The following is a 25,992-nucleotide window of genomic DNA, read 5'->3' on the forward strand; positions in this document are numbered from 1 at the left end:
TTCATCTCACTTCAGTTGTCCTTTAAGTAACTCAGGATTTGCTCTCAACTCAAGTGATTTGGGGAGTAACTAGTTACCTAATCCGTGTATTACATAAAATGTTAAATTCTCTTTCTGCTTTACTGCATTCGAGCTGTTGAAAGGCCAAACTCCAGTCTAATTAATACTGTGCTATGAATGCAGCGGCGGTGCCAATGACCTGCCAGGTACAAAGTCCAGTGTGGCACACTCAAATTCTGTACTGTTATGTACAGATACATGTAGACAAGACACCATAGCATTTAGTTACACAGAGCACAACAGCTATAACATATCAGCACCAAAGCCCAGAGGTTTTATCAGTCACCAAAGATTAACTGGGGAAGTGCGACTCTGTTTACTTCAAACAGATTATATCTTGGAACTGAGCCAACCCTAATCAGTAGCTACTGCATTTGATTGTCTCAGTTCCAAGCAGTATAGTTGACTAGGATTGAACTTTAGTAAGAAACAGAAGCTTTACCCCTGTGAATCACAGCAAAGGGGGGAGGTTAAAAATGTACCAGAAGTGAGAAACATTTATCCTTTAAAGGGAATTTGAAGCAAGAGGACTGAGGCTGCCATATTTATTTCCTTTTAAGAAATGCCAGTTGCCTGGCTGTCCTGCTGATCCTCTAATACGTTTAGCCATACACCCTGAACAAGCATGCAGCAGATCAGGGGTTTCTGACATTATTGTCAGATCTGACAAGATTAGCTGCATGTTTGTATCTGGTGTGATTCAAACACTTCTGCAACCAAACAGATCAGCAGCGCTGCCAGGCAACTGGTATTGTTTAAAAGGAAATAAATATGGCAGCCTCCCTTTCACTCTCACCTCTGGTTGACTTTAACTAGGGAGAAAGTTATTATCGATCATCTTTAGTTCTACCCATTCCCTGTGAGCTGAGTAGATGCTTGTAACTCCTGTCAGTGGAAGCACATGTATGGCTGAGTCTCCTGTGACCTGCTGGTATTCCACAGTTGTGTAATCCTGAGCCAGCCCCCTGCACTGGCACCTGCCATAGGATCCATGTGATATTAGCACATACTGAGGACAGCTATAGGAGCACAGAAACCTCAGTACACCTGACTCCAGCCTCAGCATGACTCTATCTGTCCACACATACACACAGCTCTGATATACAGCCACAGCCATACAACATCACAGCTCACCTCGTCCTGCTCCTCTCTGCTGTTATCAAACACAGCTCAAGCGGCCTCTGCTGGACGGCTGGTGAGTCGCTCACTGATGACGTCAGAGGCAAGACAAGGACTCCATGTTTAGTGTGGTAGCTGAAGCTGACAGCATCTCTCAGTGGTTGTGCTCCTAAGTAAACGAACTTTAGGGGAAAATTCCATTTTTGTTAATAAACTCTCACTGTCTTCATATTGGCATACAGTTTGGGTGAATCTATTGCAAGGTGTATTTGTGAAAAATATTTAAGCCTGCCTGTGGGTGGCACACTGGCATAATGGAGAGAATGTCTTGAAGCTCTGGGGTCAGTGGTTCTAATGTGTGCCGTGAGGAAGCAGGAAATTTGGGCACCCTTGATAGGCAGAAGTTTTGACACTGTCATTGGCGCTGTGGTGAAATTTTTTGCAACTTTATCAGATTTTGCAACCGGTTGCACTTATTTATACGTATAGCTATCAGAAAGTGCAACCTAGCCATTGACTTTAACCTATCTGTATCAGAAAATGCAACCCAACCAAACCCTATTCTCACACAGAACCCTCCCCTCTTGCTCAACTAATAACCCCCCCCTGGAGGGAACAATCCCCCCTCTTGCTCAACTAATAACCCCCCCCAGGGATCAATCCCCCCTCTTGCTCAACTAATAACCCCCCCTGGAGGGAACAATCCCCCCTGTTGCTCAACTAATAACCCCCCCCCCCGAGGAAACAATCCCCCCTCTTGCTCAACTAATAACCCCCCCTGGAGGGAACAATCCCCCTTCTAGCTCAATGGGATCTGTGGTTGCAAAAAATTACAGGCGTGTTAACAGAGAGGAGCCACGCCTACACAGTCATACACTGTCCTCTATGGCAAGTTGCAAAATATGATAGGTAGCAAAAATTTTCACTACACCGCCTGTATAAATAGCGGCTATAGTGGGAAATTTGGGTGCCTGCGTCACCTGATAAATAGCTGGCACCAGGGCTGCCTGCAATGCAAAATATGGCTACAAATAGTTCTGTATTGATGCCTTGGTAGCCTGTAGGCAGTCTTTTATGGGGGTGGGCCGGAGGGGCGCGGTGCATGACGGGCCTGGGGTAGTAAGGCAGAACAATAGAGTTGGTCAGGGCTCAGCCAAAATGATCCAGCAGTCCAGATCTCTTGCCAACACATTAAGGAGGGATGGGGCTGCTGTACACACACTAGATCCCTGGCACAGGCAGCCTAGATGGCCATTCATAAAGTTTAGAGGAAGCGGTATGTGGACGGGAAATACCGCTTCCTCTGATTTTGCGGATTACATACAAGTGAATGGGACAGACCTCCCAGAGAGAGCAGTGCAGTCTAAAATACCGCTGCGGTATTTTCCCTCCAGGAGTTTTTTCGCCACAACTTGTTTATGAATAGAGCCCAATGGGCTCTATTCATAAAAAACTTGTGGCGTAAATACTCGTAGAGGTAAAACACCACATCTGTATTTTAGACTTCTGGGTGGTCATTCAAAAAAATCTTGCCAGCTGCGATGCAAGAGCGGAGATCTCCCGCTGAAGGCTGGCGGTAAGCTGTCGGAAGGCATGCGGAAACACTTCAGCCAGCAGAGTCCCTCCGTGCACTGCTCTCTCTGGGAGGTCTGTCCCATTCACTTGTATGTAATCCGCAAAATCAGAGGAAGCGGTATTTCCCGTCCACATACCGCTTCCTCTAAACTTTATGAATGGCCATTTTGTTACTTTTTTCTAGATAAATCTAGAAAAACACTGGAGAAGGCGGAAATTTCTCGCTCTGCTGGGGGATTGTAGATTTTCATGCGGGAACAGCTTTTATGAATGCCCACTTTGCTAAATGGACGGGAAAATCCGCTGTTTTGAGCGGAAAACTTGCGGTAACCTTTTATGAATAGAGCCCATAGTGGAAAACGCACATGTGATTCTGCCTAGTGTGTTCCTACCCTCAGGCTGGGTGCACACATGGCTGTGCGTGAAAGGTTGAGTTTTCTGTGATGTGCGTTTTTTTTTTATTTGTGTGCGTTTTTTTCTGCGTTTCAGTTTTTTTTTACCGTATATGCGTTTTTCTAGTGTTTTGCATATGCATTTTGCATGCGTTTTCCATGCGTTTTTCAATTGTGTTTTATGCAAATCACTAGGAAGACAACAGAAAGCGGAAATACATCAGAGAACTATAAAAAAAAAAAAAACGCACATAAAAAGCATGAAAAATGCATACTATTGCGACTTTCATGTTTTTGATGCGGTTTTGAAAATTATGCAACAGAACCAGCGTTTTTGAAAACATGTTTGAAAGCTCATCAAAAACATATATGCGTTTTTTTATATGCGTTTTTCGATGTGGCCCATTGACTTCTATTAGCGGCAAAAACGCTGCATTTTCCACAATGCTAGCATTTCTGCAATGTATGTTCCTAGCCTAAATAGTTAGTGAACAAGTGTTTTGTACTCACAGAAACACTGCTTGAATCAACAAACTCGTGTATTCATTTTCACCAGCAGGTGGCGATGTTGGGTTAAACATTATCAAGAGAGTGAAAGTCCACTGCAATAATTTAATTTAAAGGACAACTGAAGTGAGAGGTATATGGAGGCTGCCATATGTATTTCCATCTAAGCAATGCCAGTTGCCAGGCCCTCTTGCTGATCCTCTGCCTCTAATACTATTAGCCATAGCCCCTGAACAAGCATGCAGCAGATCAGGTGTTTCTGACATTAATGTCAGATCTGACAAGATTAGCTGCGTGCTTGTTTCTGGTGTGAGGGCTCGTTTCCACTATCGCAAATCCGATTCGTGGATGGGCCTGTTTCCACTGTAGCGTTGTTGAGGTGCGTTTTTTTCAGCGGTGAAAAAACGCACAAAAGAGCCGCAGAAATCGCCTGCGAGTGGAATGCATGTGAATCGCATGCGATATATTTAATAGGGAAATCGCATGCGTTTTCCCCATGCGTTTTTGCCGCAAATTTGCATGCAAATTCGCATAGGTACCAATGTATATTCACACAGGCAGTGACATGGTTAAAATCGCATATACCCTCACCTATGCGAAAACGCATGGGGAATCGCATCCGCATGCGATTTCATCAGTGGTGGAATCCAGGCGATTCCGCACCGCAATAGTGGAAACAAGCCCTTATTCAGATACTACTGCAGAGAAATAGACCAGCAGGGCTGCCAGGCAACTGGTATTGATTAAAAGGAAATAAATATGGCAGTTTCCGTATAACTCTTACTTCAGTTCCCCTTTAAAGGGAAACTAAACTGAGAAGGATATGGATTTTTCCTACTAAAATAGTACCGGTTGCCTGACTCTCCTGCTGATCCTGTGTGTCTAATACTTTCAGCCACAGCCCCTGAACAAGCATGCAGATCAGGTGCTCTGACTGAAGTCAGTCTGGATTAGCTGCATGCTTGTTTCAGGTGTGAGATCCAGATACTACTGCAGCAAATTGATCAGCAGGAGAGTCAGGCAACTGGTATTGTTTAAATGGAAACATCCATATCCCTCTCAGTTTAGGTTCCCTTTACAATGATCTGTTGTTAAAGAGTGGGTTAAAGGGGCACTATGGCAAAAAAAAAATGTAAAATATGTGCAAACATAAACAAATAAGAAGTAAGGGCTGGAACCCACAGGAGCGCTTTTGGCAGCGTTTTGGCAGCACTGCGATACGCTAGCAGTTTGCCAAAACGCTGGGCTAATGTTAATGGATGGGGCAACTTCCACAGGAGCGTTTGCGTTTCTCAGAAACGCAAACGCAGGACATGCAGCATTTTGGGAGCGTTAGCGCTTCAATGTAAAGTATTGAACCGCTAGCGGAAACGCTCAGCAAAACCTAAACTGAGCGGTTTTGCTAGCGTTTTGCGGTTCAGCACACTGTAACAAAATGAAAAATAATTCACAGGACCAATCAGGATAAAAACGCAAAACGCTACGCACCCGCTGGGGAAAAAAATACAATGTTGCAAAACACGACCAAAAACGCGCATGAATCCGCTTGCAAACCGCTCAGACAAAACGCTAGCGGTTGCGTTTTGCGTTTGCGGTTTTCAGTGGGTTCCAGGCCTAAGTTTTGTCCTGAGTAAAATGAGCCATAAATTACTTTTCTCCTATGTTGCTGTCACTTACAGTAGGTAGTAGAAATCTGACAGAAGCGACAGGTTTTGGACCAGTCCATCTCTTCATGGGGGGATTCTGAACAAGGCTTTTATTCCTTATAAAGATATTCCCTAAAAAGGATTTAAATAATGATGCTGGCCAGCCTCTCTGCTCACTACACAGTTTTTGGCAGTTAGACAGAGCAACTGCCATTTACTGAGGGCTGGTGCACACCAAAACCCGCTAGCAGATCCGCAAAATGCTAGCAGATTTTGAAACGCTTTTTGTTATTTTTCTGTAGCATTTCAGCTAGCATTTTGTGGTTTTGTGAAGCTTTTTTGGTGTAGTAGATTTCATATATTGTTACAGTAAAGCTGTTACTGAACAGCTTCTGTAACAAAAACACCTGCAAAACCGCTCTGAACTGCCGTTTTTCAGAGCGGTTTGCGTTTTTCCTATACTTTACATTGGAGGCAGAAACGCCTCCGCAATCCAAAAAATGCCTCACCCCGGGAGTATGCGTTTCAGCAAAACGCCTCCTCGTCTGGTGTGAACCACCCCATTGAGATACATTGACCAAGCGTATCCGCAGCCGCAAGCAGCTGCAAAAACGCAGAAGAACCCGCTCGGTGTGCACCAGCCCTAAGTGCTTTTGAAAGTAAATAAATCCCTGAGAATCCCCCCATGAAGAGATGAACTAGTCCAAATCCTGTCGCTTCTGTCAGATTTTTACTACCCACTGTAAGGCACGGTGCACACCAAAACCCGCTAGCAGATCCGCAAAATGCTAGCAGATTTTGAAACGCTTTTTGTTATTTTTCTGTAGCGTTTCAGCTAGCATTTTGCGGTTTTGTGAAGCGTTTTTGGTGTAGTAGATTTCAGATATAGTTACAGTAAAGCAGTTCAGAGCGGTTTGCGGTTTTCCTATACTTAACATTGAGGCAGAAACGCATCCACAATCCAAAAAATGCCTCAGCCCGGGAGTATGCGTTTCTGCAAGACGCCTCCCGCTCTGGTGTGACCCACCCCATTGAGATACATTGACCAAGCGGATCCGCAGCCGCAAGCGGCTGCAGAAACGCTGAAAAAGCCGCTCGGTGTGCACCAGCCCTCAGTGACAGCAACATAGGAGAAAAGTAATTTATGGCTCATTTTACTCTGGAAAAACGTACTTCTTATTTGTTTATGTTTGCACAAATTTTAAATGTTACAATTTTTCGCCAGAGTGACCCTTTGAGGACAACTGTAATGAGAGGGATATAGAAGCTGCCATATTTATTTCCTTTTAAGCAATACCAGTTGCCTGGCAGTCCTGCTGATCCTCTGCCTCTAATACTTTTTAGCCATAGACCCTGAACAAGCATGCAGCAGATCAGGTGTTTCTGACTCTGGTAATCGTTTAAAAAAATTGCTCACAAAAACCGTTTAGCGCTTGTGATTGCACTTGCGATTTGTGAACTAGGCCTTAGTAAGACAACTGTGTGGTAAGTCTAAGGCTGAATACTCACCTGAAGATGGATCGGGGAACCTCATAGTGATGCCTCCCGATGAACAAGATTCCCCTATCCATCTAACTACCCATGGGAACACGCAACTTCAGGAAACGACACACAACGGGCGCAGCTGGGAAGTCAAGTGATCGCAGTGCCTTGCGCTGGAGTCGTTGGGGATCTTAAAGAGAGCCGGTTCTCATAGTTGCAGGCAGCGGAGGACAGCAGCGTGGAAGCGTTCCGTGCGTACGGGGCTGGAGGAAGCCCCAGGTATGTATAAAATCTTTTCTTTATTTCGTCTCTGGTTCCCTTTAAAGATCTGATCTGTAGGGAAGGTCATTATCGCTGTGCATCGCCATGCCTTTCGTGTGATCACATGGGTATAGACCCATGTTGCAAGATACCGGAAACAATCGCTTCAAAACATTGTTGGTCTTCGGAAAAATCGCAGTTAAAATCGCGTAGTGGGTATGGGCCTTCACATTGAAGCAGATTGCCTTCTAGTCTTTGCTAGTGATGAATACGAATTTGGCATGACTGTAATTTTACACTGCAGTTCGCAATTATGATGCAAAATTGTAATGCTAAATTTCAAGAAAAAGATTAATCAATTGCGTTTGTAACTAAAATCAGAAACCGTAATTTTGTGCTGACTGTAGCAGTTAATAGCAAAGCCCCTAATCTATACTGTCACCAAAATTGCTACGTATGTTGAGGCCGGCTTCAGACTATATATTGGTAGGAGAGCTGCAGTGCAGCCGGGGGCCACAAACAGGCCTTCGGGGATTACCGCATTAGTATGCGGTAATCCCTATCTGGCCGGGATCCAAACAGGAAGTGATGCTCGCTTTAGGTCACTTCCTGTTTTGGAGATACAAAAGTGCATGGAAGCGTATCGTATGAAAGCACCCATAGGCATTCATTACCATAGGTGCGGCAAAATTACCCACCGCACCAGTGTGATAGGGCCCTCAGTGGAATGGTGTTAACAAGGCAAAATTTTTTTCAAAAAGACCTTGTAGTTTTTGAGAAAATTGATTTAAAAAATGCAAAAGAAATGTTTTTAAACTCATTTTTACAAGGTCGTTTTGAAAAATTATTTTTTTGACTTGCTTCCACTATTCCTCTTAACATACGCAGCAATTTTGTTGAAGATAGTGTCAGAATTGTAGCGGTTTATTTATGCGGGAAAAGCTGTCATATGTGTATGTTTTAAGTTTTAATGTTCTATTCAAAATTTTATCGTAAACTGTAAAGTTAGAGTACTTCTTTAAAATATTGCTCTGGGACATCTCAGCATATTCCCGGCAGTGAAACTCATACGATTATTTTAGTTACAGAAGCTAAAACATTTCTGTTTATGTTACAAACATCTTTCAAATGTCAGGGTTAGACAGCGCAGTATGTGAAGACTGGAAACAAGTTTAAAGAGACTCTGAAGCGAGTCTCAATTCTCTTTTTTAACCTATATTCATATTAAGCCCCGTAAGCACAGCTAAACTGACGCTATCCCGTGGTTAAAACGAGGGGTTTATAACCCCCCAAATCCCCTCTCCTACCTCCGGAGAGCACTTCCTGCTTGAGGCGGAGCTACAGCCATAAGCTCTGCCTCAAGCGCATCAATCCCCGCTGATCGCCGCCTCTCTCCCACCCCTCTAATCTGCCTTCACAGAGAGGGGCGGGGAGAGGCGGAGATCTGACACGCATGGAGGCAGAGCTACAGCTCATAGCTCTGCCTCCAGGAAGTGCAAAATCCACGACCAAGAAAGTCGTGGATTTTGCAGAGGGATTTGGGGGGGTATTAACCCCTCGTTTTGCCGTGGGATAGCGCCGGTTTAGCTGTGCTTATGGGGCTTAATATGAATATAGGTTAAAAAAGAGAATCGAGACTCGCTTCAGAGTCTCTTTAAAGAAAACCTGTAACTTTAAAAAGTTCCCCTGGGGGGTACTCACCTTGGGTGGGGGAAGCCGCCGGATCCCATTGAGGCTTCCCCCGTCCTCCTGTGTCCCACGGTGGTCTCTCTGTGCCCCTCCGAACTGCGGGGATGTAAATATTTGCCTTCCCAGCTCCAGCGCAGTATGGGCTCTCCGCTCGGAGAAAGGCGGAAATAGCTGATCGCTGTTGGCCCACTCTACTGCGCAGGCTCAACTCTCCTGCGCCTGCGTAGTAGAGCGGACCCGACAGAGATCGGCTCTTTCCATCTATTTCGGAGCTGAGAGCCACAACAGCGCCCCCGCTGGAGACGGGGAAGGTAAATATATCAAGGCTTGTCAGGCTTGATGAGCCAGGATTGCCGGAGGCTTCGGGGGAGCCAGCGCCAGATTGCCTGCGGCTACAGGGGAGGGGGAAGCCTCATTGGGACCCTGAGGCTTCCCCCTACCGAGGTGAGTACCCCCAAGGGGAACTTTTTGTTGTTACAGAGTCTCTTTAAAAGTCACATTACTGCAGCAATCATATATGTATATATGCTTTTTTTTATTACATATACAGTAAATATTAATAATCAATACAGTCCTTCTAAAGAAAGAAAGAATTATTGTTATACCCTGTATGGGGGCTTTGCTATTAACCACTCAGCACAAAATGATGTGACATTACAAATGGATTATACTAAATCAATTGATTCTCCGAATTGTAATTACATATGGCCGTAATTGCAAAAATGTACACAACATTTTGCTTAATTGTAATTTGCAGATTCCGATCATCACTAGTCATTGCAGCTTCCCTGTAAGTGACCACATCTAGGACATGGCTAACATGGTACAATACTCTACTAATAGGGCATAGCCTAAGGCCACATACACACATCAGACCATAGTCTTTTGAAAATGAAAGATCACAGACCAATCTTACCACCCTTCATGTAGTATGAGAGCCATGCCTACACAGTCTATTCTATGGAGCTGAACTCCCCATCAGAAAAAAAAATCTTTGCAAGATGCTGCACACACAGATGCTGTACAGACACAAAAGATCAGTATCTGCAAAAGATCTGTTCCTGCCAAAAATCCATTCCTGCAAATTGCAATGATAGTCTATGAGATCTGCAGATCATCATACACACATGATTTAACTGACATTCATCTGCAGATCAGATCCACCAGGATGGATTTTCAGATCTGCGGATGATTGCTTGATCTGCAGATGAATGTCAGTTAAATCATGTGTGTATGATGATCTGCAGATCTCATAGACTATCATTGCAATTTGTAGGAATGGATTTTTGGCAGGAACAGATCTTTTGCAGATACTGATCTTTTGTGTCTGTACAGCATCTGTGTGTGCAGCATCTTGCAAAGATTTTTTTCTGATGTGGAGTTCAGCTCCATAGAAAAGACTGTGTAGAATATGGCTCTCATACTACATGAAGGGTGGTAAGATTTGTCTGTGATCTTTCATTTTCCAAAGACCATAGTCTGATGTGTGTATGAGCCTTAAGAGGCAGGGATTGGCTGCTTTAACCACTTTACCCCCGCGCGTACGTATTTCTCCGCCCCTTTTTCCATCCTTTAAAAACCAGGGACGGAGAAACACGTACTTTCCGCGTTCCCGACGCTGCCCGCGCTCCCGCTCGTAAACACGCCGCCCGCCGCTAGTAAAACCGCCGCCGCCCGCTCGCCCAGAGATCAATGAACGGGAAAATCCATTCCCGTTCGTTGATCTAAGCCCCGCAATGATCAGCTGCTCTCCTATGGGCAGCGCGATCATTGTGAGAAAAAACTCACGTGTCCATGCTCATTATACTTCCTCCAAGCTTCCGGAAGGAAGCTTGGAGGTCGCATTAAAACAAAAAGTTACTGTGGCCATCTTGTGGCCAAATAGTAAACTACACCCTACACATTTTTCACATACAAATAAATGACTTTTACACATAAAATTAACTCATTACCTCCCACACTCCCCATTTTTTTTTTTTTGTAATTAAAAAAAAAATAAAAAATTTACAATTAAAAAAAATACATAAATAGTTACCTTAGGGACTGAACTTTTTAAATATTTATGTCAAGAGGGTATAACACTGTTACTTTATAAACTATGGGCTTGTAATTAGGGATGGACGCAAAACTGAAAAAAATGCACCTTTATTTCCAAATAAAATATTGGCGCCAAACATTGTGATAGGGACATAATTTAAATGGTTTTATAACCGGGACAAAAGGGCAAATACGTTTCATGGGTTTTAATTACAGTAGCATGCATTATTTAAAAACTATAATGGCCGAAAACTGAAAAATAATTATTTTTTTCCCCACATTTTTCCTATTTTCCCATTAAAACACATTTAGAAAAAAATAATTCTTGGCATAATGTCCCACCTAAAGAAAGCCTAATTGGTGGCGAAAAAAACAAGATATAGTTCATTTCATTGCGATAAGTAATAATAAAGTTATAGACGAATGAATGGAAGGAGCGCTGAAAGGTGAAAATTGCTCTGGTGCTCAGGGGGTAAAACCCCTCAGTGGTGAAGTGGTTAATATAACATTTCTCATATAGGAATTTTATTTTGTGACAGGTCCACTTTAACTACTTTGGCCTCCTGGACGTACTAGCTACGCCCAGGAGGCCATGTGCGCGCCCGCGCGCTCCCGGCCGCGGTTCGTTAGCCTGGCAATCAGTGAATCGGGCTATGGTGCCCGATCACTGATTGCTCTCCCCCGCTGAAAAAGTGACAGCTTCTCTCGGAAGCTGCACTTTTTCTGGCTGTAACGTCCCCCATGCGTCGCTCTAAGCGTATGTTACACTTAGAGTGACGTCATGTAAACAAACTCATGGCCGCCATCTTGTGGCCAAAAAGTAAAACTACAACTAAAAGTGAAAAAAATAAAACTCAAGACACATTTACATTATAAAACTATGGCTTACATCCCACCCTCCCAAAAATACCCAAATAAAATGTTTAATACAAAAAAAACAAAAAAAAACATTACAATAAAAAAAAATGTAAATATTTACCTAAGGATCTAAACTTTTTAAATATCAATGTAAAGATGAAATATTTCTAAAAATTTTTTATTTTAAACTTGTAAATAGTGATAGATGCAAAACGGAAAAAATGCACCTTTATTTCCAAATAAAATATTGTCGCCATACATTGTGATAGGGACATAATTTTAATGGTGTAATAACCGGGACTTATGGGCAAATACAATACATGAGTTTTAATTATGGAGGCATGTATTATTTTAAAACTATAATGGCTGAAAACTGAGAAATAATGATTTTTTTCCGTTTTTTTCTTATTCTTCCTGTTAAAATGCATTTACAGTAAAGTGGCTCTTAGCAAAATGTACCCCCCAAAGAAAGCCTAATTGGTGGTGGAAAAAACAAGATATAGATCAGTTCATTGTGATAAGTAGTGATAAAGTTATAGGCTAATTAATGGGAGGTGAAAATTGCTCGGATGCATAAAGTGAAAACGACTGAAGGCTGAAGTGGTTAAGAATTGTAAACTGTATCAGCAATACATTTTACTTACATGATGTATACAGTCTATTTGCACTGCAATCATCAAGAGGAGACAATAAGGTCCCATCATGATCTACCGTAATCCCTGCTTCCCAGATACTGATGGGGCAACACAATTATTATTATTTATTTATTTATAAAGCGCCAACATATTCCGTGGCGCTGTACAATGTAAGAAAACAAACAAGGGATACATAATGATACAGACAATGACAATAATCATCAAATATGAACACTGATACAAGATACAGCACTGCTGATTACAATTTTATTTAACATGATGAATAAAATGTATAAATGTCTAACAGTGTGCAAGCAATTAAATTAATAACATTCCATGACACAAAAGGGTGAGAGCCCTGCCCTTGCGAGCTTACAATCTTAAGGAATGGGGTGGAAACAAGAGGTGGGGGGAGAATACAGCATATATACAGGCAGTGCGTAATTAGGTTATTTAGTGGGTGCATGGCCTAAGCTAGAGAATATGCTTGTCGGAAAAGGTGGGTTTTGAGGGAGCGTTTAAAGATTTCAAAGGTGGGAGAGTGGCGGATGTGTTGTAGAAGGGCATTCCAGAGGAGGGGTGAAGCACGTGAGAAGTCTTGTACACGTGAATGTGAGGAGGTAATTGTAGAAGAGGATAGAAGAAGCTCGTATGCAGATCTGAGATTGCGGTTGGGTTGGTATCTGGAGACTAGTAAGGAGATGTACAGGGGAGAGAGATTGTGGAGAGCTTTGTAGGTTAGGGTTAAGAGTTAAGGTTAAGAGAATTACAGAGAGTTCCCAGCAATCACACCAATCATTGCTGAGCACAGTGTGACCATCACCAGTCAAGTGTTGGCTTGTGTATAATCCCCCAGTTTAGCCTCCTTTTACACCCCGTCCAGGGCTGGATTTGTACTTTCCAGTGCCCAAGCCCCGCTGCCATTATTGCTATGCCTTCTTAGGCCTAGTGCACACCAGAGCGGTTCGGCAGCATTTTTCTATCCGCTTGCGGATGTGGAAACGCTAGGGTAATGTATTTCAATGGGCTGGTGCACACCAGAGTGGGAGGCGTTTTGCAGATTTTGTATTGCGGAGGCGTTTCTGCCTTCAATGTAAAGTATAGGAAAAACACAAACCGCTCTGAAAAACGGCAGTTCAGAGCGGTTTTGCAGGCGTTTTTGTTACAGAAGCTGTTCAGTAACAGCTTTACTGTAACAATATCTGAAATCTACTACAGCAAAAACGCTTCCCAAAACCGCAAAATGCTAGCTGTAACGCTACAGAAAAATAAGAAAAAGCGTTTCAAAATCTGATAGCATTTTGCGGATCTGCTAGCGGGTTTTGGTGTGCACCAGGCCAGAGACTTAATTCTGCTGTGCAGGAAAACTTCTTATTCAAGAGTTCTGCTTTCTACAGCCCTGTCACAGTGTCCCGGGATTATCAGGACTCAGCAGATGCAGCAGAGCAAGCTGTGACTGGTTCATCGCACACCAGGAAGTAAGGAAGATGCACGGAGCTCTGGAATTCAGGCTGTGCGTACAGCAAAGCTGGGTGGCTTCGGACCAGGAGAGATTATTTACTTTGACATGTGGCGTCTTATCTCTCCCACATCCTGCCGCCCTTCTGCTTTTTCGGTGCCCAAGGCCATGGCCTTTGTGGCCATTCCAGAACTCCGTCCCTGACCTCGTCCCTTGCTGTTCAGTTATAACTGAGAGCACAACTGATGTGCAAGGTAATGTCCTTGTTGTCCTATGGTCTCTTTCACACTGTACACTGAAAAACTGAAGCTTTTTCACAATGCACTGCTACCAGACAAATGACTCCATTATGGTCTCCTTATCCCTCCTGCTTTCTATAGGCAGCAGCATACACCTCTATCACCTTCCTCACTATATCAGCATTGCTGTAAAGCCCATCTAAATGCAAAGTGTAGACGCTGTCAGCAGGCCCAGTGCAGAGACAGGTCAGTGTGTAATGTGGCCCGAGACAAAGGAGCAGTTCTGACTCCACCTGATGACATCTGGCTTTTTTTTTTATTAGGTGAAATGTGAGAATTAAATTGAATGTGAGGCAGATGTAAACAAAAAGTTTGATACTTACCTAAGAAGAGGGAAGCTTTTGGATGCTGCAGAAGCTTCCCAAGTCATCCGCAGCTGTGTGCCCCCAGATATCAGAAATAAGCAGCTGTGTGCCCCCAGATATCAGAAATAAGCAGCTGTGTGTCCCCAGATATCAGAAATAAGCAGCTGTGTGTCCCCAGATATCAGAAATAAGCAGCTGTGTGCCCCCAGATATCAGAAATAAGCAGCTGTGTGTCCCCAGATATCAGAAATAAGCAGCTGTGTGCCCCCAGATATCAGAAATAAGCAGCTGTGTGCCCCCAGATATCAGAAATAAGCAGCTGTGTGTCCCCAGATATCAGAAATAAGCAGCTGTGTGCCCCCAGATATCAGAAATAAGCAGCTGTGTGTCCCCAGATATCAGAAATAAGCAGCTGAGTGCCCCCAGATATCAGAAATAAGCAGCTGTGTGCCCCCAGATATCAGAAATAAGCAGCTGTGTGTCCCCAGATATCAGAAATAAGCAGCTGTGTGCCCCCAGATATCAGAAATAAGCAGCTGTGTGCCCCCAGATATCAGAAATAAGCAGCTGTGTGTCCCCAGATATCAGAAATAAGCAGCTGTGTGCCCCCAGATAGCAGAAATAAGCAGCTGTGTGCCCCCAGATAGCAGAAATAAGCAGCTGTGTGCCCCCAGATAGCAGAAATAAGCAGCTGTGTGTCCCCAGATATCAGAAATAAGCAGCTGTGTGCCCCCAGATAGCAGAAATAAGCAGCTGTGTGCCCCCAAATAGCAGAGATAAGCAGCTGTGTGCCTCTAGATATCAGCATTAAACATCTGTCTGCTCCCAAATATTAACATTAAGCAGCTGTGTGCCCCCATTATATATCATCATTAAACACCTGCCGTGAGGGCTTCTGTGTGTGGGAAATCTTGATGGTGATGTACAATGGTTTTTAATACCTTATGTGCAAATGCTGCTACTTGTTTTTTTACACTGATGCACAATAAATTATAGGCTATCCTTGCTTGTGCCCAGGTGTTCTGCTGGACTTTGTTACAAATTAAACACATTTCTGCTCCTAGATATCAGCATTAAACATCTGTGTGCCCCCAGATACCATAATTAAAAAATGTTTGTGCTCATATATCAGAATTGAACATATATGTGCCCCCAGATATCAGAATTGAGTCCATGTACAGCCTCAGATATCATAATTAAACATCAGTGTGCCCCCAGATATAGAACAAAAAATTGTTTGCACCCAAATATCAGCATTAAACATCTGTATACCCCCAGATATCAGAATTAAAGCGGACCCCAAACCAAACAATTTTTTTATTTCAAAATATTTAGTTGCACCACTCTGACACATATAAAGATAAATAAACACTCCTTCAAGCCTATGAGCATTTCAGTGCATGCTTTTCACCCTTCTCTGCTTATAACTAGGGTTATTCTGGGGGCAGCCATTAGCAATTCCTCCTTTGCCAGACACCTCCTACTCCACCAGTTTGCCGGATTCTGTCCCGGCAATATGAAAGGAAGGGAGGGGTTCCTCCAATAAATGTAAAATATTTTATATTTGTCATCATGCAGCTGAAAAAAGGCTGCTATTTATTATTATAATTTAGAAAATAGATTTTATTTCTGGGATGGGGAACAGTTTGTTAATGATTACTACTATTCAAGGCATCTATAGAAGTGATTATTACCTGCACAGGACCAATAGAGAGCTAGTACTGCTGTTGAGGGAGGCCCAAGGGCCCCGATGCGGTCACTACCTCTGCAATCCCTCATGCTATGCCACTGAGTCTGTCAGTTCTGAATGCTGGGACCGCGGTCTCTGTTCTCGTGTGACATCATCGTGCGTGCTCCCGTCACAAACAATTGACATGAGAACAGATAGTAAAAATATTTCACTTGAAAGTGATCGCTCGTAAGTAAGATACCCGTGTGATAAGCATCTCATAAAAGCAGAGTGCATTCTAGTTTCTGTATCTTGCGGGATGACATACGTAGTTCACAAGCTATCAATCCGGAATTGGCTGCTTCTATCTACTGTTCCTCACCTTGGAATTATGAAGCTGGGGGTGTTTTTTCACTTTACATTTCCTTTAAGTCGTACACCTGCATGGTAAGTCTCACACAGAAGCAGATTGCCTTCTGGTTATTGCAGCTTTCCTGTAAGCAGTGCCGAATCATCCACAAGGCAGTCCTAGGCAGTTGCCTAGGGCCTATAGATAGTCTAGGGGCCTGGTGAATGCTAGCCCCCACCAAATTTTACTAGCGGTGGGTAAAAACTACTATCTTGCCAAGTGCCCCATTTCATCTGAATCCTTTTTAGCCTGTGAGTGACCACAACTAAGACATAGCTAATATGGTACACTACTCTACTGCTATTGCACAGCCTAGGAGACAGGGATTGGCTGCGTTAATATAACTCTTCTCATATAGGAATTTTATTCTGAAATAATGTAACTCTATGAAGGTGTTTTCGCGGGAACGTTGTGATTTTAAAGGACCACTATAGCGAAAAAAGTAAACAGTTAAAATCGGCCAGAACTGACAGGTTTTGGACTGGTCCATCTCCTCATGGGGGATTCTCAGGGTTTTCCATGTTTTCAAAAGCATTTCATGGATAGCAGCTGCTAAGTCTAACTGCCACTGATGCCCCCTCATATATGAGTTCACTTCCTTCAGCTTCCTGTGGAAAAGAGGCCTCAGCACCCTCCTGCATTATGTCACAGGAGATGTTTTCACACATTATTAAAAAAAAACTAAAAAAACTTTAAAAACCCCATAAAGCAAGAAAACACTGTAAATAAAATTGATATGACCTTTGAACTACTTTGAAATACTTTTTGACTTGCTAGGAGCTGAAAAGTTTATTTGTAGAGAAGATGAAAAATTATATCCTGGGAAAAAAACTTAAAGGGCAACTGTCTCATTCTCTTTGGCCTAGTTCACACCAAAAATCTCTAAGCGTAATCACAGACGCTTAGCGCTATTTATAGCAATTTTCAGTAGCGATTCCGGGCATGTTTCTTGCGATTTTCTAGTTATGCCTAGCGATTTTGGAGTGTTTGGGTTTAGCGATTTGTAGTTCTTGTACACTTTGATCTGGAAGTGAACAGCTTTTGGCAAAAAAAAAATGCTCTGAAAATTGCCGTTCAGCGATTTTGAAAGCGATTTTACAGTTTTCCTATACTTTATATTGAGGCTCAATCGCCTCCAAAATGCTGCAGGACCGGGTTTGCATTTGGGAAAACAATCACATCACTCTGGTGTTAACCGGCCCATAGAAAAACATTTGCCAAGCGTTTAGAAGCGCTTTTGGGGCTTGATTCACTTAACCGTGATAACTCAAATATCACACCTTATCAACGATATCACACTTTGTCAACTATATCACACCTTATCAAAGTTAACAAGCCTTATCAGAGTAGCATAGTGAGCGCTACAAACTTATGCCTGCTAATTGGCAATGACACTCGTCCTGCCCTGAGCCCCTGCGGGTTCGTACCGCTCACTATGCTACTTTGATAAGGCATGTTAACTCTGATAAGGTGTGATATCTTTAACAAGGTGTGATGTCTTTGATAAGGTGTGATATCGTTGATAAGGTGTGATATTTCAGTTATCACAGTTTAGTGAATCAAGCCCAAGGTGTGAATCAACCTTTTCTCTGTCTCCCTTCCTCTCTCTCTCTGTCACACACACACACACACACACACACACACACAGGCACACGCACACACAGAGGTACACACTGTTCCAGTAAGCAGCTCCCAGGAGTTCGGCTCAGGTGCTCAGTGCAGTCGTGTCTCCAGGAAGAGTCAGAGTAATCACCGACACCAGAGACAATCAGTCTGAAAGAGAACAGGATATAAAGATACTAATCGCCAGGTAAGTGCCATGATTTTTACTCCCATCCCCCATATATGAGTCCTGATCCCCCCTGTACATCTTCCTCTCCATCCCCAGTCTGTGCACTGTGTCTATCTGTCCCCTCCGTCACTCCTACAGGTGTCTGATGGAGCAGGGATTGTGGCTTTTGAGTAATTCTCCGAAAGTCCTGTGATTTCTCCTGTTAGCGCTGTGCTTATTAAGGCCTCTTGCACACTGCAAGCAAATCAGATTCAGATTCAGATTTTTAATCTGTTTTTACATCCGATTCCGATTCAGATTTTTAATCTTAACTGCATGCTGCGTTTTTTGATCCGTTTTTCTGTTGAATGTATTCAAGGAAAATCGGAAACGGAATCGGAATCGGAATCGGAAACGGAATCGGAATCGGAATCGGAAAACGGATTTGCAGTGTGCAGGGAGCCTAAAGCAGAAAGAGATCTGATAATGGGGATTGAGAATTTACAAGGCATGTGCTGCCTAGATGGGAGGATTGAGGTGCTCTGGGCTAAAATTGCACAATAAGTTCTAAGGGCTTATTGTGCAGTGTCACAAAGCAAAGAACAAGCACTGTTTTCAAAACATTTTTTTTGTGCTATAAACACAGATGAATGGGAAGTTAATCATCGTTGGCATTATATATTGGATCATCTCTCAAGACCACATTTTTCAAACAATAACTCTTAGCACTGTTTGGACATAAGGGCCCAGATGCAATTCACTTTTTCACCTGAGATTTCTCCTGGAGATAATTTTTCAACTACAATTTAAATTAACTTTCCAGCACTTTTCAACAGTGGCGTAGCTAAGGAGCTGTGGGTCCAGATGCAAGTTTTACAACGGGGTCCCCCAAGCACTCTATATGTAACAATTGATACGGCGCACCAAAACCTGCCAATAGCAACTACAGTGTCAGAGGTGTAAGAAGGGGATGGGGAGCAGTTTGTTAATAATTACCACTATTCACAGTATCTATAGAAGTGATTATTATGGGCACAGGAACAATAGAGAGCTAAAACTGTAGTTGAGGGAGGGCCCTTCAGGGCCCCTCTGGACCAAGGGCCCCGATGCGATCGCTACCTCTGCACCCCCGATTGCTACGCCACTGGATAGTCCCCTGTATGGGAGGAAGGGAAGGTTACTAGTTGGAGACCCTCACAGCTCTGGGCCCTACTGTGATCGTAGGCGCTGCTCCCCTCTAGTTACACCGCTAGTCTCATAGGCAGGAACATCAGATATTACATAGAAAGCAATGCCTGACTTGTGCCACAATGGGCTTGATTGATTAAGACAAAAAGCATGCCTTTTCAGAGATAACACACCTTATCCGAGTTAACACGCATTATCAGAGATAACACGCCTTATCAAAGTTAACACGTCTTATCAGAGTAACATCATGAGCGCTACAAACTTATGACTGCTAATTGGCTCCTCTCATCCTGCCTTGAACCCCTGCGGGTTCATAGCGCTCGTTATGCTACTCTGATAAGGCGTGTTAACTTGGATAATGTGTGTTATCTCTGATAAGACGTGTTAACTTGGATAAGGTGCTTTATCTCTGATAAGGTGTTTTAACTCAGATAAGGCATGCTATTTGTCTTAGTGAATTAGGCCCAATGTCTCGCTAAAGTACAGTGCTGTGCTTGTTTCTGTGCGCTGCCGCATTCTGTAAGCTGCCGCTGTCTCCAAGCGCAATCGCAAACGCAGTACCATGCAATTGTGTTTTTTAATAAAAATTCTACATGTGATTTTTGTGCATTTGCAATGCGGTTGCGATTTTATTGAGCCAATTGTTTTCATGGTTTACTGATTGTTTACCTAAAAAACGCAATGAAAATTTTATGCATTGCATTATTTCTGCGCAGGCTGTGCTTCGGAAATGCAAGCTTTAAAAAAGCGCTGCAGGCACTGCGATTGCGAATTTCTAAAATCGGATTGCGCCACTGTGTACAGTGCCTCACGATTTGCTTTATTTTCATGGAGGCTTTGCGATTGAAAAATTGCATGCGATTCTAAAATCTTAGCGCAACGCAGCTAGTGTGTACATGTTCGGGGCTGGTTCACATGGGCGTTTTTGTGGCGTTTATGCAGCGTTTCAGATGCTGGGATCTACCGCCGTCCCATTCAAGTGAATAGGAGCGTTGAGAGCTGGCTTTTGCGGGCTTTCATGAAAGCCTGGCGGTAGATCCCGGCGTTGCGTCTAGTCTCAAAAGCAACATGTTGCTTTCAGAGGCGGTAAACGCCAGGAAACAATAGCAGAGACCAGAACTGCTAGCCTTGAACTCTTCCCAAAAGCCTTCAAAAGCTAGCGTTTAAACACGGCGCCAAGCGAAAGTTCAGCAGGCGCCCGTGTGACCCAGCCCTTATTAATGTGACAACAGATGACACCACACTGGTTAACAGTATCCTTCATTCTACAGTGTGAATAAGCCCTTAGCAACGCTTTAGGCCTGGTTTTGTTTAAAGCCTTCTAACTTGTTCCTGTAGCCCATGGCAACCTATCAGCTTCCAGCTGTCACTGTGAGACTACTGGTCTAAGGAGGAGACAAGAGATCTGATTGGTTGCTCTGGGCGACCAGGGCACTCCTTGCTGGAATACACTTCCTGTATGAGGTAGTTTGTGGTGATCCACTGAGAGGGAAGGTTCAGTCTACACAGCGCAGATCTTCTGGTATTTAGTGGCTGCTGGTGGGTTTAAATCCTCATATCTGTTGCCCACACACGACACACCAATCCATTGCAGACAGAAATGATAATTTCTTTAGTATTAATAGCTACAGTTTGATTGGTTTTGACCAAATCACTCCTGGGTGGGGCAGCAGATCATATTTTCTACAGCAACAAACAGCATAAAACCAGATAGAGTGGTGGTAGGTGGTTTCTGCCTGTTGTTGTTTTTCATTATATTTGGGCTTAAATCTTATCAAAATCAATGGTGACAGCTTAATGTTAGGTACACACTATGCAATTTTCTGACAGATTTACTGTCAGATCGATTATTTTCCAACATGTCCAATCTGATTTCCAATTGATTTTCCATTCGATCGGAAATTATAGCAATAATTGATCTAAATTGCATCATGTGTACCTAGCATAATACATTGATCAGTAGCAGCCCAGCTGAAGGAGAAAACAGGAGGCATAGAACAAACACCTGCACTTCCAACAAACAGGTCCCAGCTGTCCCTCTTTTAGAGGGACAATCCCTCTTTGGGAACCCAATCACTTTGTCACTCTTTCTTCCCCATTTGTCCCTCTTTCAGGACTGATGTACAGATCTATGTAATATTTGTATTTTTCGACTAAAAAATGTGTTTAGCTGACTCTAAACTTTATTGCCATCCTTTAAATCGATATATTTCTTATTTTTATACGTTAATATTAAAGCGGTATAAGACAAGACAAATAATATTTGTATCGCGCTTTTCTCCTGGCGGACTCAAAGCGCCACTAGGAAGCTGCAGCCACTAGGAAGCGCTCTATAGGCAGTAACAGAGTTAGGAAGACTTGCCTAAGGTCTTCTACTGAAATAGGTGCTGGCTTACTGAACAGGCAGAGCCGAGATTCTAACCCAGGTCTCCTGTGCCAGAGGCAGAGCCCTTAACCATTACACCATCCAGCCACTGCTGTATAAAACCCTGACATAATATTCAATAAAAACATGTTTTCCTACTTTTTATATGCCATACGGTTAGCATATTTGCTTTTGTGCATAAGTATTATTATTTATTTAGAAATTATACATTCCTAAAGTACACTAATTTTTCTCTGAGGGTATGTATAACTGCTTTATTCATCCTCTAACTTAATCAGAAAGCATCAGAAAGCATTTAGGCCCTGTTCACACTGCACGCGTTCCCATCCGCGTTTCGGGAACGCGTGCAGGAGGCCTATGACAGCCTAACGCACTGATTGGCTGACTGTGGGAGGGAGGGGGGATTAGTAAAATAATAAAAAAAAAAATAGCAATAAATATTTATAAGTAAAAAAATAAACATCCTGGGAGAGATCATTGCCCACCAATAGAAAGCTGTGTTGGTGGGCAGAAGAGGGGGGGGGGGGGGATCACTTGTGTGCTGAGTTGTATGGCCCTGCAGTGAGGCCTTAAAGCTGCAGTGGCCTATTTTGAAAAACTGGCCTGGTCTTTAGGGGTGATTAAGCCAAGTGGGTTAAAGTGTCCCTCTTTCTTATCTCAAAAACTTAGGAGGTATGCCTTCAAAGTCTATGGGCAGTTTTGGATTATGTGTAGACAATGGCCTCAATTCACTAAGCTTATCTCCTGTCTTTAATAACTCTTCTAGAGTTGTTACCATGGTGATAAGGCATGTAGTATTCAGGAAACATTTTACCTCAGGCAAACCTTAAGTTAACTCTTCTGTCTTTAAGTCAACTCTTTAATCCTTAAAATAATTCCAGAGTTAAAGACAGGCTGTTTATTAACTGCGTGTGAAAATAACTACAAAGGAGGTAACTTAACTACAGAGGAGGTAACTTAACTACAGAGGAGGTAAATTAACTACAGAGAAGGTAACTTAAGGAATGAAGGGATAAAATAACTCTCTCACTGTGTGGAGGTAAGTTTTCTCTTGCCTTATTTTCTCCAGCATGATCTTAGTGAATTGAGGCCAATGTCTGTGTATGGGCAATACACTGGTTTTCCATTCTTGTATCACTGGTAGCATGAGCAGGGGCCTTGAAGAGCTGCACCTCTATTGTGCTTTATACAATATGGCTGCCAGGCATCCGTCTGACACACCCTTATACATCACCCTAAAAGTGCCCATCAATCGTACAATATTTTCCTCAGATGGGATCATTCGATCAGATTTATGGGATAAGTCATTATCGATTTTTCACATAAACAGGACATTGGTGGCATTTCTTCTCTTCAGAGATATTCGTAGAATCCAGCGTTCTGATTGAAAAATTCTGTATTCCAATCGACCATAGAATTGTTTCATGTCAATTTTCTCCACATGCTGTGTGGTTTTTTTGTACAGTTCGATCGTAAAAATCTGATTGAATGATTGCATCTGAGGAAAATATTGTACCTATCAGGGTCCTTTTCTACTTGCTGCAATCCCTTCCAAAAAGTGGATAGACCACATTTTCCGACAAAAACAACAAATGAGCCAAATGTCATTCAGAAATGCCATGGATGTCTAGTCTCAAACTAAATACAAAGAGAAAGTTATCCATATAGCAATGAAATAATATTCAATAAATCATACTAAAAGCACCATAAGGTATAAGCAAATTTATTAGGGACTTGTCCCTTTAAAAACAAATAAAAACATATAGCTGGGGCTACAGATCAGGTGTCATTATTTTATGTGTCGTTCCATCTGTATCCCCAGCTATATGTTTTTATTTGTTTTTAAACAGACCACATTTTCCGATCGCAACATCCCCATGATTAACATGTAAATCGCGGTGCTGTTTTTCCACTAGTGCGATTCGTTTTTCTTTGATTGACCGGCTTGCATGATTTTTAGTGTGATCACAATCCATAGCCCTCAGTTTATGGCGCCATTGCTGCAAGTGGAAATTAAAGGAAGCGTGATCGCATCATAGTGAGATGTTGCATGTGATCGTGCTTCCTAGTGAAAAAGCACCCTCACTGTAATCACAGCAGTTGAGATTTAAAGTCTGTGTCTGTGTTGCCATTCTACCTCCAACCAAACCTGCTGCGGTCAATGATAGGTGCTATCAGTGATGTTACTGTGCAGGAAAGACTGTGCAGACTGTGCCAGGAAACCATCTGCATGAAGTTTGGATGTCCTCCCTGTGTTTGCACTAGTTTCCTCTAGCACACTGTTTTCAAATTCCCCAAACACAATGATTAGTTAATTGGACACCTCTTCCCACCCCCTACCCCCCAACACACACACACACACACGAACACACACACACACACACTACACACACACATGAACACACACACATGAACACACACACACACACACACACACACACACACACACACACACACACACACACACTACACGCACACACTACACGCACACACACACATGAACACACACACACACACACTACACGCACACACACACACACTACACGCACACACACACATGAACACACACACACACACACAGACACGCACACACACACACACACGCACACACACACACACACACACACACACACACACACACACACACACACACACACATGAACACACACACACAGACACACACGCACACACACACACACACACACACACACACACACACACACACACACACACACACACACACACACACACACACACATGAACACACACACACACATGAACACACACACAGACACACACGCACACACGCACGCACACACGCACGCACGCACGCACGCACACACACACACACACACACACACACTTCTGTCATTTGTGCCTTGAAGGATAACAGAGGTGACAAAGATTGTTACAGGGGGGGGGGGGGGTCGGAGTTGACATGTATAGGGAGAAGGAGTCATTCCTCTCACTCCCTCCAAGAGGAGCAGGCATGTATAGGGAGCAGTCCTCATGCCCGCGGCTCAGCCACACAGACCCCCCTTATAATCTATTGGGTACAGGTAAAGATTTCCCATATCAAAGGCGTTATTGGCTACTCAGTGGCGTAGCTAAGGAGCTGTGGGCCTGATGCAAGTTTTACAATGGGGCCCCCAAGCACTCTATATGTAACATTGGATATGGCACACGGCACACCAAAACCTGCCAATGGCAACTACAGTGTCAGAGGAGCAAGAAGGGGATGGGTAGCAGTTTATTAGTGATTACCACTATTCAAAGTATCTATAGAAGTGATTATTATAAGCACAGGACCAATAGGAAGCTAATACTGTAGTTGAGGGAGGGCCTTTTGGGGCCCCTTTGGCCCAAGGGCCCAGATGCAGTCGCTACCTCTGCTACCCCTATTGCTACGCCCCTGCGGCTACTGATTGGAATGAAGTTTAATCCGTGGTTATTCCTCTTTTTATTTTTACAGCTGATCATTTTTATCAAATTGTCATAAAATTGGATCATTTTATTGTATAGTGTGTGGCCACCTTGGTCCATACGCTACTCACTTTTTCACTTGAGTTTTCTCCTAGCAGATCATTTTTCATCTCTGATTTAAAGTAACTTTCCAGCACTTTTCAACTGACAAAGTACCAAAAAGTAGGTGTAAAATACTATCAAAGTTATTTTGCGTATTTTCTTGCTTGCTGGTGGCTTCAAAGACATTTTATGACAAGGTGTGAAAATATCATCTTGGAAAAAACTCAGGAGAAAAAGTGAATTGCACATGGGCCTCGAGTCTTTCCACTCTTCAAAAAATGATTATATGTCTCTGACATTTTTTGTACAGATGTGTCCCTGGCCGGTGCTGAAGTTCTGGAGAGCCTTAAGGTGGCCACTAACAGTCCAATTTCTAGCGAAAAATCGTTTGAGCGATCAGAAAATCTGAACAGATTGGTTGAAAATAATCTCAGTTGATGGGCACAATCGATTATGAATGATTATTTAAAAAAAAATCGTCCGAAAATCGTCCGACTGGATTTTTGTCAAACCAAAATTTGGATTTTCTTGATTGATTGTGATAGATAGGAAGCAAAGATTGGTTCGTTGACGGTGTAGTGAACGATTTTTCTTTCGATCAGAATTTCTGATTGCTCAAACTATTTTTCGCTAGAAATTGGGCCATTAGTGGCCATCTTTACTGATGGACACACACACCACACACACCATACACACACACACACCATACACACACACACA

General features: G+C 43.1%; 2 protein-coding genes across 4 annotated transcripts in view; one reads left to right on the forward strand and one right to left on the reverse strand.

Annotated features, from left to right (window-relative positions):
• Positions 1–5,466, reverse strand: part of GCDH (glutaryl-CoA dehydrogenase) — a 57,821-nt gene extending 52,355 nt beyond the window's left edge. The window contains exons 1-2 of the mRNA XM_068274303.1: positions 5,331–5,466; positions 1,195–1,361 (exon numbers count right to left, since the gene is read on the reverse strand). The gene's annotated coding sequence lies outside the window, so the exon portion shown is untranslated. The remainder of the gene's footprint in view (positions 1–1,194; positions 1,362–5,330) is intronic.
• Positions 5,467–18,090: 12,624 nt separating this feature from the next.
• Positions 18,091–25,992, forward strand: part of LOC137560991 (tetraspanin-1-like) — a 57,450-nt gene continuing 49,548 nt past the window's right edge. The window contains exon 1 of one of the 3 annotated variants that reach the window (XM_068272191.1): positions 18,091–18,212. The gene's annotated coding sequence lies outside the window, so the exon portion shown is untranslated. Of the gene's footprint in view, positions 18,213–20,802; positions 20,901–25,992 lie in introns of those variants that run through there. The other 2 variants (XM_068272192.1, XM_068272190.1) reach the window with 2 other exon arrangements.

Source organism: Hyperolius riggenbachi, chromosome 3 (assembly GCF_040937935.1).
Source record: "Hyperolius riggenbachi isolate aHypRig1 chromosome 3, aHypRig1.pri, whole genome shotgun sequence".
In the NCBI taxonomy this organism is placed as follows: Eukaryota; Metazoa; Chordata; class Amphibia; order Anura; family Hyperoliidae; genus Hyperolius; species Hyperolius riggenbachi.